Here is a 9,354-nt window from a genome sequence, read left to right on the forward strand (position 1 = left end):
CACAGCTGGGCCTTGAGCCGGGAAATCTCATGGGAGGCTGCCAAGTGCTGTCAGTCAGTGTCCATTCACTCCCCACACTGCTGACCCCAAGGGGCCATCTCTCTGTGGGTTCCAACCCTCCAAACTTGCTGAAGGGTCAGGACAGTGGAGGTGGAGAAATATTTAAGTGGGATTTCTTTTTCTGTCTAGGTTTTTGTGGCTAATGATTATGTCTCAGACACAACTTTTCATCCACGTGTTTCCTGACCCAACGTGAGTAATTGCAAGCTGCAGGTTTCAGAGAACATAGTCAGGCATCTTAGAAGGTCACCTACATTTAGATGAGGAATCCTGTCCGTTCCTTCCAGGTGGATTAAGAAATCTCTGCCTTTTCAAAGGAAAGGCAGTGTGGGTGTTACATGACCTTCGTGCACTGTGACAGACTGCTGTCCCACTTCTGCAGCCCCAGGATGGAGTCTTGCATGGAGGACACTCAGCTGCTGTTTCTGGACATAGGTGTGACATCCAGCGTGGACCTGCATTTCTCAGGTGTGATCACAGGTGGGTAAGACCTCTCTGAGCATCAGCTCACTACAGTCAGCATCCTTGGAGGTCAGAAAGACAAGACAGCAGAGTTAGGAGAATGATCCTGGGCTTCCAAGATACCCCCCAAGTCCTGGCTACTGGGTTCCCCATTTGTCTTTATTTTAAAACCCAGCTTTGAGCTGATGGTGACCCTCAACCTCCACCCTGAAAACAGCAGGTCTGTGTTGAAGTTGAAGCCCTAAGTGATATAGGTGAACAAACACCTTTTCACTGGACCCTGGACTCCCAGATGGAAATGAACTTCAAGTTTTTGCATAACCAGCTGGTTACCTGTTATGGTCCGAGGTAAGCGGAGGCCCCTGGATCTGCTCACCACACCCCATCTCCTGTCCATCCTTTGTCCACTTCATAGGTGCGGGGCAGGGAGAACAAGGCCACACAGCTGGGGATCCAGGGTAATCAGCCTGTAAATCGTAACAAAGGATTTAAAATATGTTGGGAGCAAGCAGTGCCCATCAGTGTACCAACAAGCCCAGTGACTGGCTTCGGCCCTCAGGTCCGTCTTCCTAAAGTACCTGACTTCTATTTGCTGGAGTGAGCACTTCCAATACATAAAGAGCATGGACAGTGTTGCAGGGCAATCGTATGTGCTTCCCATTCTTAAGAGACACCGGTCCTTTCTTTCTCTTCGCTGTGAACTACTCTGAGCTTCAAATGGTCAGGCAATCCCAGACATGTGAACCACACAAAAGAAATGTCACGCAATTAATTCTGTGCATCAAAAAGATTTGGAAATGCCATGCTTCCCTACAGAGTCCAGGCTTTCCCCTCACATTCCTGGAGACTCTATTCTGAGCAAGATGCAGCAAAGCCCACTTCTCCCACCTCAAGGCCACCACCACCTCCTAGATCCAAAAGATGCCATGGAAATGAATGACCTTCAGATGTGTGGGAAGAAAGGGTGAGGCTCCTGAGGCCACTAGTGGGTTCCAAAGTCCTGTGTGAGTTCTCCACTGTGATAGGAACATCTCCCTGCTCTCAGAGCGGCCAGAGAGGTTTTGAGAAACCGTAACAGGTCCAGTTGATTTCCCTGTCATGGTATGAGATAAGCAGAGAGAGTGTTCCCTGGATCTGCTCAGTCCACGTGCCAGGTGAGGGGCAGGGCCTCGTGGTCGTCCAGTCCTCACAGCTCGGGATCCAGGGTGAGGAGCCTCTAACCACAAAGGACGGTTTCCACTGCTTGCTGTCTTGGTTGTAGGGTGAAGGCAGTAGCACAAGCTCGTGAGAAGGTTGAGTCCTCATAACACAAGCCATAAAGTGCGTGCCAGGGGCTCCACGCTGACCTTCCCCGTGTCCCTCACCAGAAGGCACTGTCGGTGGGAGAATCCAGGACAGAGAGCATGGGTGTCCCTTGACCTCAGGGGACTGTGACAGATTGCGGCTCCTCCTTTTGCAGTCTCAGACACTGCTTCTGGACGCTCCAGCTCAGACAGTTGACCTGCGTGTCCTGCATCTCTGAGCCCGTGAGGCCTCTCTCAGCAACGGCCCAGGAGGGTCAGCATCCTGAGGGGCTGAAAGAGAGACAGCAGAGTGAGGGGAACGACCCTGGTAATGGGTGGGGTTGAGAGAAGGCCCAATCCCAACCCTAACCCTTAACTAACACTATTAACCCAATAGTTAAGTAGGAAAGCTACATTTAGCCTTTTAAAAAAGGCCATCTACGAGCATGAAATTTACTATGTTTACTACCTTGGGCCAAAAGAGCTCTGCTTTTGAAAGACGAGAACATTCACAATTCACATGTTTCTCAGTGGTTTTCAGTGGAGTACGCTTCCATATCAAATCTGTAAGGTTTTTTTATGCATCTGTTTCTGCCCTGCAATCCACAGCTGAGATTCACCCTCTTGGAGCTCTCTGTGAGGCACGGCTGAAAATCTTCAGGCCGACAGAGAAAAAGACAAGATTAGAAGTGAGGAGAGCATTTCTGTCCCCCCACCCCCCATAGATGCTGGTGGCGTGGATGCCACAGGCCCGGCAGCTTTAGGGTCAGAAGCGCTGCACCTCATGGATCTGAATAATAAAAGGAGGAAATATACCCGTTGTTTCGTGCCTTCATTTCACACCAAACCTACAGCGGGCCCACCAAGCAGTGGGCTTTCAGAGACGATGCAACCCCTAGCAGATTAGCAAATACACCTGAGAACAAGGGTTATTACCGAAAAGGCCCCTTCCTGAGGGGACCTGGTGAGAAAAGAGATGCCCACCTCATGGTGCAAGGTTCAAATCCACCAGTCTCCTCTCAAACTCTTTTTTTTTTCCTCTCAAACTCTTGATAGTCTATAAAAACCTACTCAAAATTGGCCCTGTGGCCTCGCATCCATGCTTTCCCGCCCTTCCAAGGGCGAGAGACACCGGAAGCGCGTGCTCCTGAGAAACCGGAAATGCATGCACGTGGGAAACCGGAAACGCGTGTCCGTGGGAAACCGGAAGTTCCCTCCTGGGAGTGGTTCCTGCTTCGGGGCTGCTGCTGTCCAGTCTCCTCCAGCCCATTTGTGAGGCCGCAGCGGAATAGCCGGCATGGGGCTGCGTCACCTCGTCCTGTCACCTGTTAAAGTCACGTGAGTGCTCCGTGCTCGGAGACCCTTAAGGGAAAGTCAGCGAGAAATGCAGAATTACGGTCTCCCGTTCTCTCCCCAGCGGTCAGTTGTGCAGTTTTCGCCTTTGTGACAATTTCTCTTTTTTTGGGGGGGGGACGGCTGATATTTGAGTGAACGTTTGCAAAGCTAAATGTTGTCATGCAGTCGTTTTGACTTATTTTGGTTTTTTCGTGCATTACAGTTCAGTTATTTCAGGGTCACGGACTTCATGTTTACCCTCCTTTCTGACTCTTGGGGGCCTGTTTTCATTTCTCCAGTAATTCTGTTCCCAGGAAAAGATACTGGGGGGAAATAGTGAGAGAGAGGAAGACCTTTAAGGAGAGGAATTGACATGGTGGCTGTATCCAAGGTCCCAGGTGTATCCTAGAAGATGAGGGCGACACAGGACAGACAGACAGGGTTCAGACCGCTTGTCCACAGGGTCTCTGTGAATCATACTGGACTTGAGGGCACCCAACAACCACAACGTTAGAAACATCTGGGAGACAAAAGTTGGCCTGAAACAGCAGTTTCGTTGTTCATTACTTTGCAGGCAACTTTGACTCCGCATCCCTTGACATTTGGGCCATCACCAAAATGTAAGGAAGTTGTGTGTTTGCAAACCTTGTCTCCCTCAAGGGAAAGGGTTGAGGGGCTGGCGTTGTCTAGGTCAAGGGTTTGGGGACGAGCTCATGTAGATCCAGCATTTTTAGGTGGGGAAGTGCAGCGTGGTCTTTAGAAAAGGAGAAATTCAATCAGTGGTTGCCCACTGGTGGACTCCAAGCTGCATCTCTCTAGTGAAACTGTTTGGTCATCACAGAAGATGTGCTACTGATTTTTCCTTTTTCGGCATGGGTGCCTTCTGAAACGTCCTACCTGGGTTCCTGGTTTGGCATCTGAATGTTCTTAGGAGAATTAAAGATTGGTTAAGAGGGAACAGGGAACACTGAATGTATTAGTTCTCTGGTCTCAGGGGAAGTCCTATTAATGATAAAAAGGAAATGGAAAAGTGAAAAAGTCTGTAATTTAGAGGGAAAATACAGTAATTCTGTTAAAATTGAAAACAATGTAAGGTTTTCGTTCTTGTTTATTGAAAAGTCCATCTTTTGATACCAAAGTAAAGATCTTCCCCCTCCTGTAAATTGGGATTTGAATGAAACTTTATAAAGAAATTGGTTTTCTGTTCCCACATTCATTCGGATGCCCCACCCCTTCGGTCCTCAGTGCATGTCCTGTTCCTGTCTTGCTCATTGTTGTACAGATGATGTCTGATCCTCCAGTCATTCCAGATTGACTTTTTAAGTATTCCAGTGAATTGCTCATTATCTGTTCTATCTTTTTCTGCTTTCCCCACCAGGCCCCCAACCCACCTATTTTTGTAACAGGTTGTATACCTATGTTATACCTGTAACTTGACGGTACTTAACAACAATAACATAAACATAGAGATCGGTTGGCCCTGTGAACAGAAAGTAATGCTACCAAGCCAAAGGTGAGTGACTTTTAATCCGCGGCCCTCGACCTGTCCTTCATTGTTTTTGTTCAAACACTCCTCTAGGTGGTATACCCCTAGTGTACAAGTTGTTGTACTGCGGTAACTTGTGGTTGCTGTGAGGCTAACACTGTGACACTAATGTGTCCAATGCATTAATGGCTGGTTACCCAATGAGGACAGTGTGGGGTGGAGCTCCCCAATTAAAACAAGCTTGGAAGCAGGAGTGGCATCCACTTCCGTAATAGCTTGCCTCCGGAAACCCTGGAGAGAGGATGAAAGACACAAAATCATTGAAGACTCTCCTTCATAGGGTCGTTATGAGTTGCCTGCAACTCGACGGCACTTAACAACAACAACAGGTTGTATACAGCATTTGTCTTTTTGTGACTGATTTATACTTCACCCAGCAGAATGCCCTGTGGGCTCATCTGTGTCCTGTAGTATTTCACAAATGTATCATTGTTTTCAATACTAGGTCATAATCCCTCTTATGAATATAACACAGTGTATGTGTTTGTTGATGGTCACTTGGGCTGCTTACATCATTTTCCTGTTGTGAATAATGCTGCAGTAAATATGGGTGTGTTTACATCTCTTTGGTAGAGCAACTCTGATATTTTTAGAACATATTTCTAGTAGTGGAGTAACTAAGTCAATTGATATTTCTATTTCAACTTTCTGAGAAAGCACCTGACTACTTTCCATGGTGGTTGTACCATTTTACAGTCCCACCAGCAGTGCATGAGAATTTAAATCTCTCTGTATCCTCACCAGCTTTTGTCATTTGCTGTCCTTTTGAACTTTGCCATTATTGCTGGGTGTAGATGATACTTTGTTGTTATTTTCTTCTCCGTTTCTCCAGTAGACATTGAACTTTCTTCAGGTGTTTGTTGACTGTGTCAATATCCTGTGTGGGGATATTTTCTACTTATTTTGTAATTGAGTTGTATGTCTTCTTCAAGATTTTGAGTATTGTATACATTTTACATGTGAGTCCTTTATCAGATATGTCATTGCTCGATATTTTTCCCAGTTTGTAGACTTTTTTTTCACCCTAATGAAGAAGTTTTTTTCATGTCCACAAGGACTTTCAGTTTTAGAAGGTCCCATTCATCTATTTTATTCTCTGCTGGTCATCCATTTTTGGCTGTTTGAAGTCCTATTAATGAATTATTGTATTAATTCCATAATGTAGGACATCTAAATTTGTTCCTTGGTTTTTTTCCTTTGATAATGTCTAGGAAAACGAACATTCATCCTGGAGATGGTTAAACCGGGTGGCTCCTTGGAGGCAAGGATTCTGAGGCTCTGTCTAATATACTTTGAACTTGCTGTGAGGAGAGACCGGTCCTTGGAGAAGGACGTCATGCTTGGGAGGGTGGAGGGACAGCGCAGGAGAGGAAGGACCTCTATGAGGGATTGAATCAGTGACTGGGGTAATCGGGGTGGGTCAGGATTGCAATTGGCACAGGACAGAGCAGAGTTTAGGGCTGTTGTACATAGGGTCGCTATGAGTCGCAAGCAACTCGACTGCACCTGACAACAACGTTTTTTTACCTTACCCCTTGGTATCCAGTAAACCGTGACTTGATTTTTTTTGCATGTGGTGTGAGATGTGGATCTTGTTTCAAATTTTCTACTGACAGATGTCTCATTTTGGCAGAGTTATTTCTGAGATCTCTGAGGGTTTCGTAATAAGGAGTTGTACTGCCAGTATAAAGGCATGTGCTTAAAATCTACCAGCTGCCCCTGGGAAAAGGTGGACATCCTCCTGTGTGGTTTCCTGCCTCTGAAAACCTGCTGGAGGGTCAACGAGGCATTCATTTCCACTCAGCAGTACAGAACCACAACATTTGTTAACAATAACGTCACTCAGACTTTGGGCATGTTGTGAGGAGAAGGCAGATGCCCCTGAACTGGGTGGATGGACACAGTGACTGCAGCCACTGGCTCTGGTGTGTCAGAGTTTGTGAGGACGGCACGGGATGGGACATGTCATAGATGGCCAGCATGACGGCTCACTTAGTGCAGGCCTAGAAGGCCCGTGGGTGGTCCACTCCTGCAGTTGTGGCCTTGGGGTGTGCTTAGCAAGGGGTTTAAGCCGAGGAAAGGACCCCAGTCAGTACTACTGCTGTTGTTGTGGGCCCTTGATTGGGAACCAACACAGAGCTGACCCTCCAGCGGGTTTTCAGGGTCAGCAAATTACGCGGGACGAGGCTGTCCCTCTTTTTCTTGCAGAGCAGCTGGTGGATTTGAACCCTGTGCCTTTGGGATGGCATCTCAGCCTCCTTCCAGCTGGTGCCCCTCTGATCTCAGGGCTGACTGCACAGCAGGCAGGGCCAGGGTGCAGGCGGGCGGAGTGCGGGCTCGTCCTGGTGCAGACACATGGCGGTGTGGGCCTGGCCTCTGGCAGAGCCGGACCATCCACATGGGAAGGGTGGAGAGTGAGTGCAGGACTGGTCTCAGTGCTGCAGGACAGAGGTCACCTGCCACTTGAACTCCCAGGTGTCCAAACTCCTGGGCAGCTGAGGGTCTCTGTATCTCACGCCGCAGGGGAACCTTTACACAACCGGACACGGACGTCATCAGTGCGTGTTCTTGCATGGACCTCATGAAGGTCCATCGTTCAGCAGCCGGACCTCATGCCTGGGGACCGAAAGTGCATTCTCCATAGGGAGCAGGGTGCAAACAAGTTCTCTTTCTGGCCGGAGAACCAGTAATAAACCAGTAAACACACAGTATTAATGAAAAAATTAACTGTAATTTATTTGACAAACTAGTTTTATCTTAAAAAGACTTCAAAACCCACTCGGCTGTGTGACCGGCCCGGCACCGTGTGTGTAGCGTGCATTTGTCCGATAGCTGCGGTGGGTCTAGGTCTGGCAGGGACGGTGCTCGGTGGTTCTGTTAGTTGTGGACGTGCAGGTTCCTGTTCCTCGTCTTGACCACTAGGCGGCGACCTCGGGCAGTTCTCCCGGGCTCGTGGACCCAGCCTTTGCCTGGAGGTGCAGTTACCTCTTCTGTGCTGACCCCTCGGAAACATCCCCCTCGACCGGGGTCACTTCCCGCCTTGTGTCACCTGCAATGAAGGGCCTCATTTCCTTGTAACTTGGGGTTCAGGCTGCCTGGGGACCCCAGTTCCACAGTGACCATGGCGGCAGCTCTGAGTAATGCCGTGTGGGGTCCCCTCTGCTCCAGCTGCTTCTCTGTGTAGGGCACCTTATTAATGAAATCTTAACCTTTTCTTTATTCTACAGTTTAGAAAATTTTTCGAAGTGTTTATTTTTTGAATAAGTTTAAAAAGTTTTCGGTACATCAGCAGATATGGGTCCGGGTGAGGCAGGGACCGTGCACGGTGGTTCCGTGTTAGTTGTGGACGTGCAGGTTCCCTGTTCCGACCACTAGACGGCGACCGCGGGCTGCTCTCCCGGGTGCGCGGACCCAGCCTTCACCTTCACTGTCCTGGTCTGTGAGGTGGACACTGGGGACTTGCTCTCTGGGGTCGAGGTGCAGTCGCCTCTTCTCTATTTTTTTATATTTTATTTTTTTTATTAAGGGCTATAAAAATATCTAGCAAGATAAATAAATGTGATGCAATGATCTGTGTCCTAATTTGAAGAACCTTCTTTCACTGCATTGTTTTCCTTCACAATGGCCTTCAAATCACAGGAGGCCGTGATCCCAGGCCATTTCCTCTTCTTTTATTCCGTGTTACAGGATTTCTGAATTGGTATCCCACCCTCTAGTCTTCTCATTTATAAATCAAATTCATTTTCAATCCATTGTTTAGAGGGAGCGTATTTTTCTCTGTTCCACAAAAAGGACTTTTTTCTTCACGATAGGATCATAATGCAAAAGAGTCAGTTTCTCCTGCAGTCGACCTCTCTTGGTGTTGAAGGCGTAACCTGTCCCTGCTTGGCTTACCATTCTTACCAGAATGTTTTTTGACTTGCTCTTAACAAAGGAGACTGCAGTTAGGAACATGACAACGACACCAAAAGTCACCCTAGCGCACAACAAACAACAACTTCTTTTCTCTATTTTTCATGCCGGCGTCTTTCTTGACACATTTTGTTTTTGCCTGCGTTCAAGTTCAGTCTTCCCAGGGTCATGGACTTGCAGGTCACCCTCCTTCCCAACTCTGCTCATTTCCATTAAATCGTTGCTTGGGGGCCTCTTTTCCTTTCTCCAGTCATACCATTCCCGGGAAAATGAGTTGGGAAAATAGGTCTCAGTGAGAGAGACAGGAAGATCCCTAATTAAGGAGATAGATTGACAAGGGTCCTGCCGCCATGGTCCCAATGTCCAAGAGGATGAGGGTAACAGGACGGACAGGGTTCAGATCAGCTGTTGACAGAATCCTAGGAATCAGACTAGACTTGAGGGCACCCAACAGCTACAACGTTAGAAAGACCTTGGCCACAAACCTTAGCATGAAACAGTAGTTTTATTTATTCTCATTCTTTTATTTGTATATTTTGAATTTATTATTTTTACAGAAGTTTTTTATGTATATGCACTTTTATATTTTATTACAATTTTAAATATTTTTATACTACATTTCTTTTTATATGTCGCTTTTAATAGTCATATTGTATGTTTATTTTTATTATTTATTTTGAAGTAAATTATTTTTAATTTTTGTATTACTCTTTAATTACTTTCTAGGCACCATTGTCTCAGCTGACCCTTGAACTG

General features: G+C 47.1%; 1 pseudogene; it reads right to left on the bottom strand.

Annotated features, from left to right (window-relative positions):
- Nucleotides 1-8,367: 8,367 nt before the first annotated feature.
- On the bottom strand, nucleotides 8,368-8,640 carry LOC102860868 (annotated as a pseudogene).
- Nucleotides 8,641-9,354: the final 714 nt, after the last annotated feature.

The sequence above is a fragment of the Elephantulus edwardii genome, unplaced genomic scaffold, assembly GCF_000299155.1.
Source record: "Elephantulus edwardii isolate Elephantulus edwardi_28Jun2011 unplaced genomic scaffold, EleEdw1.0 scaffold00236, whole genome shotgun sequence".
Classification (NCBI taxonomy): Eukaryota; Metazoa; Chordata; class Mammalia; order Macroscelidea; family Macroscelididae; genus Elephantulus; species Elephantulus edwardii.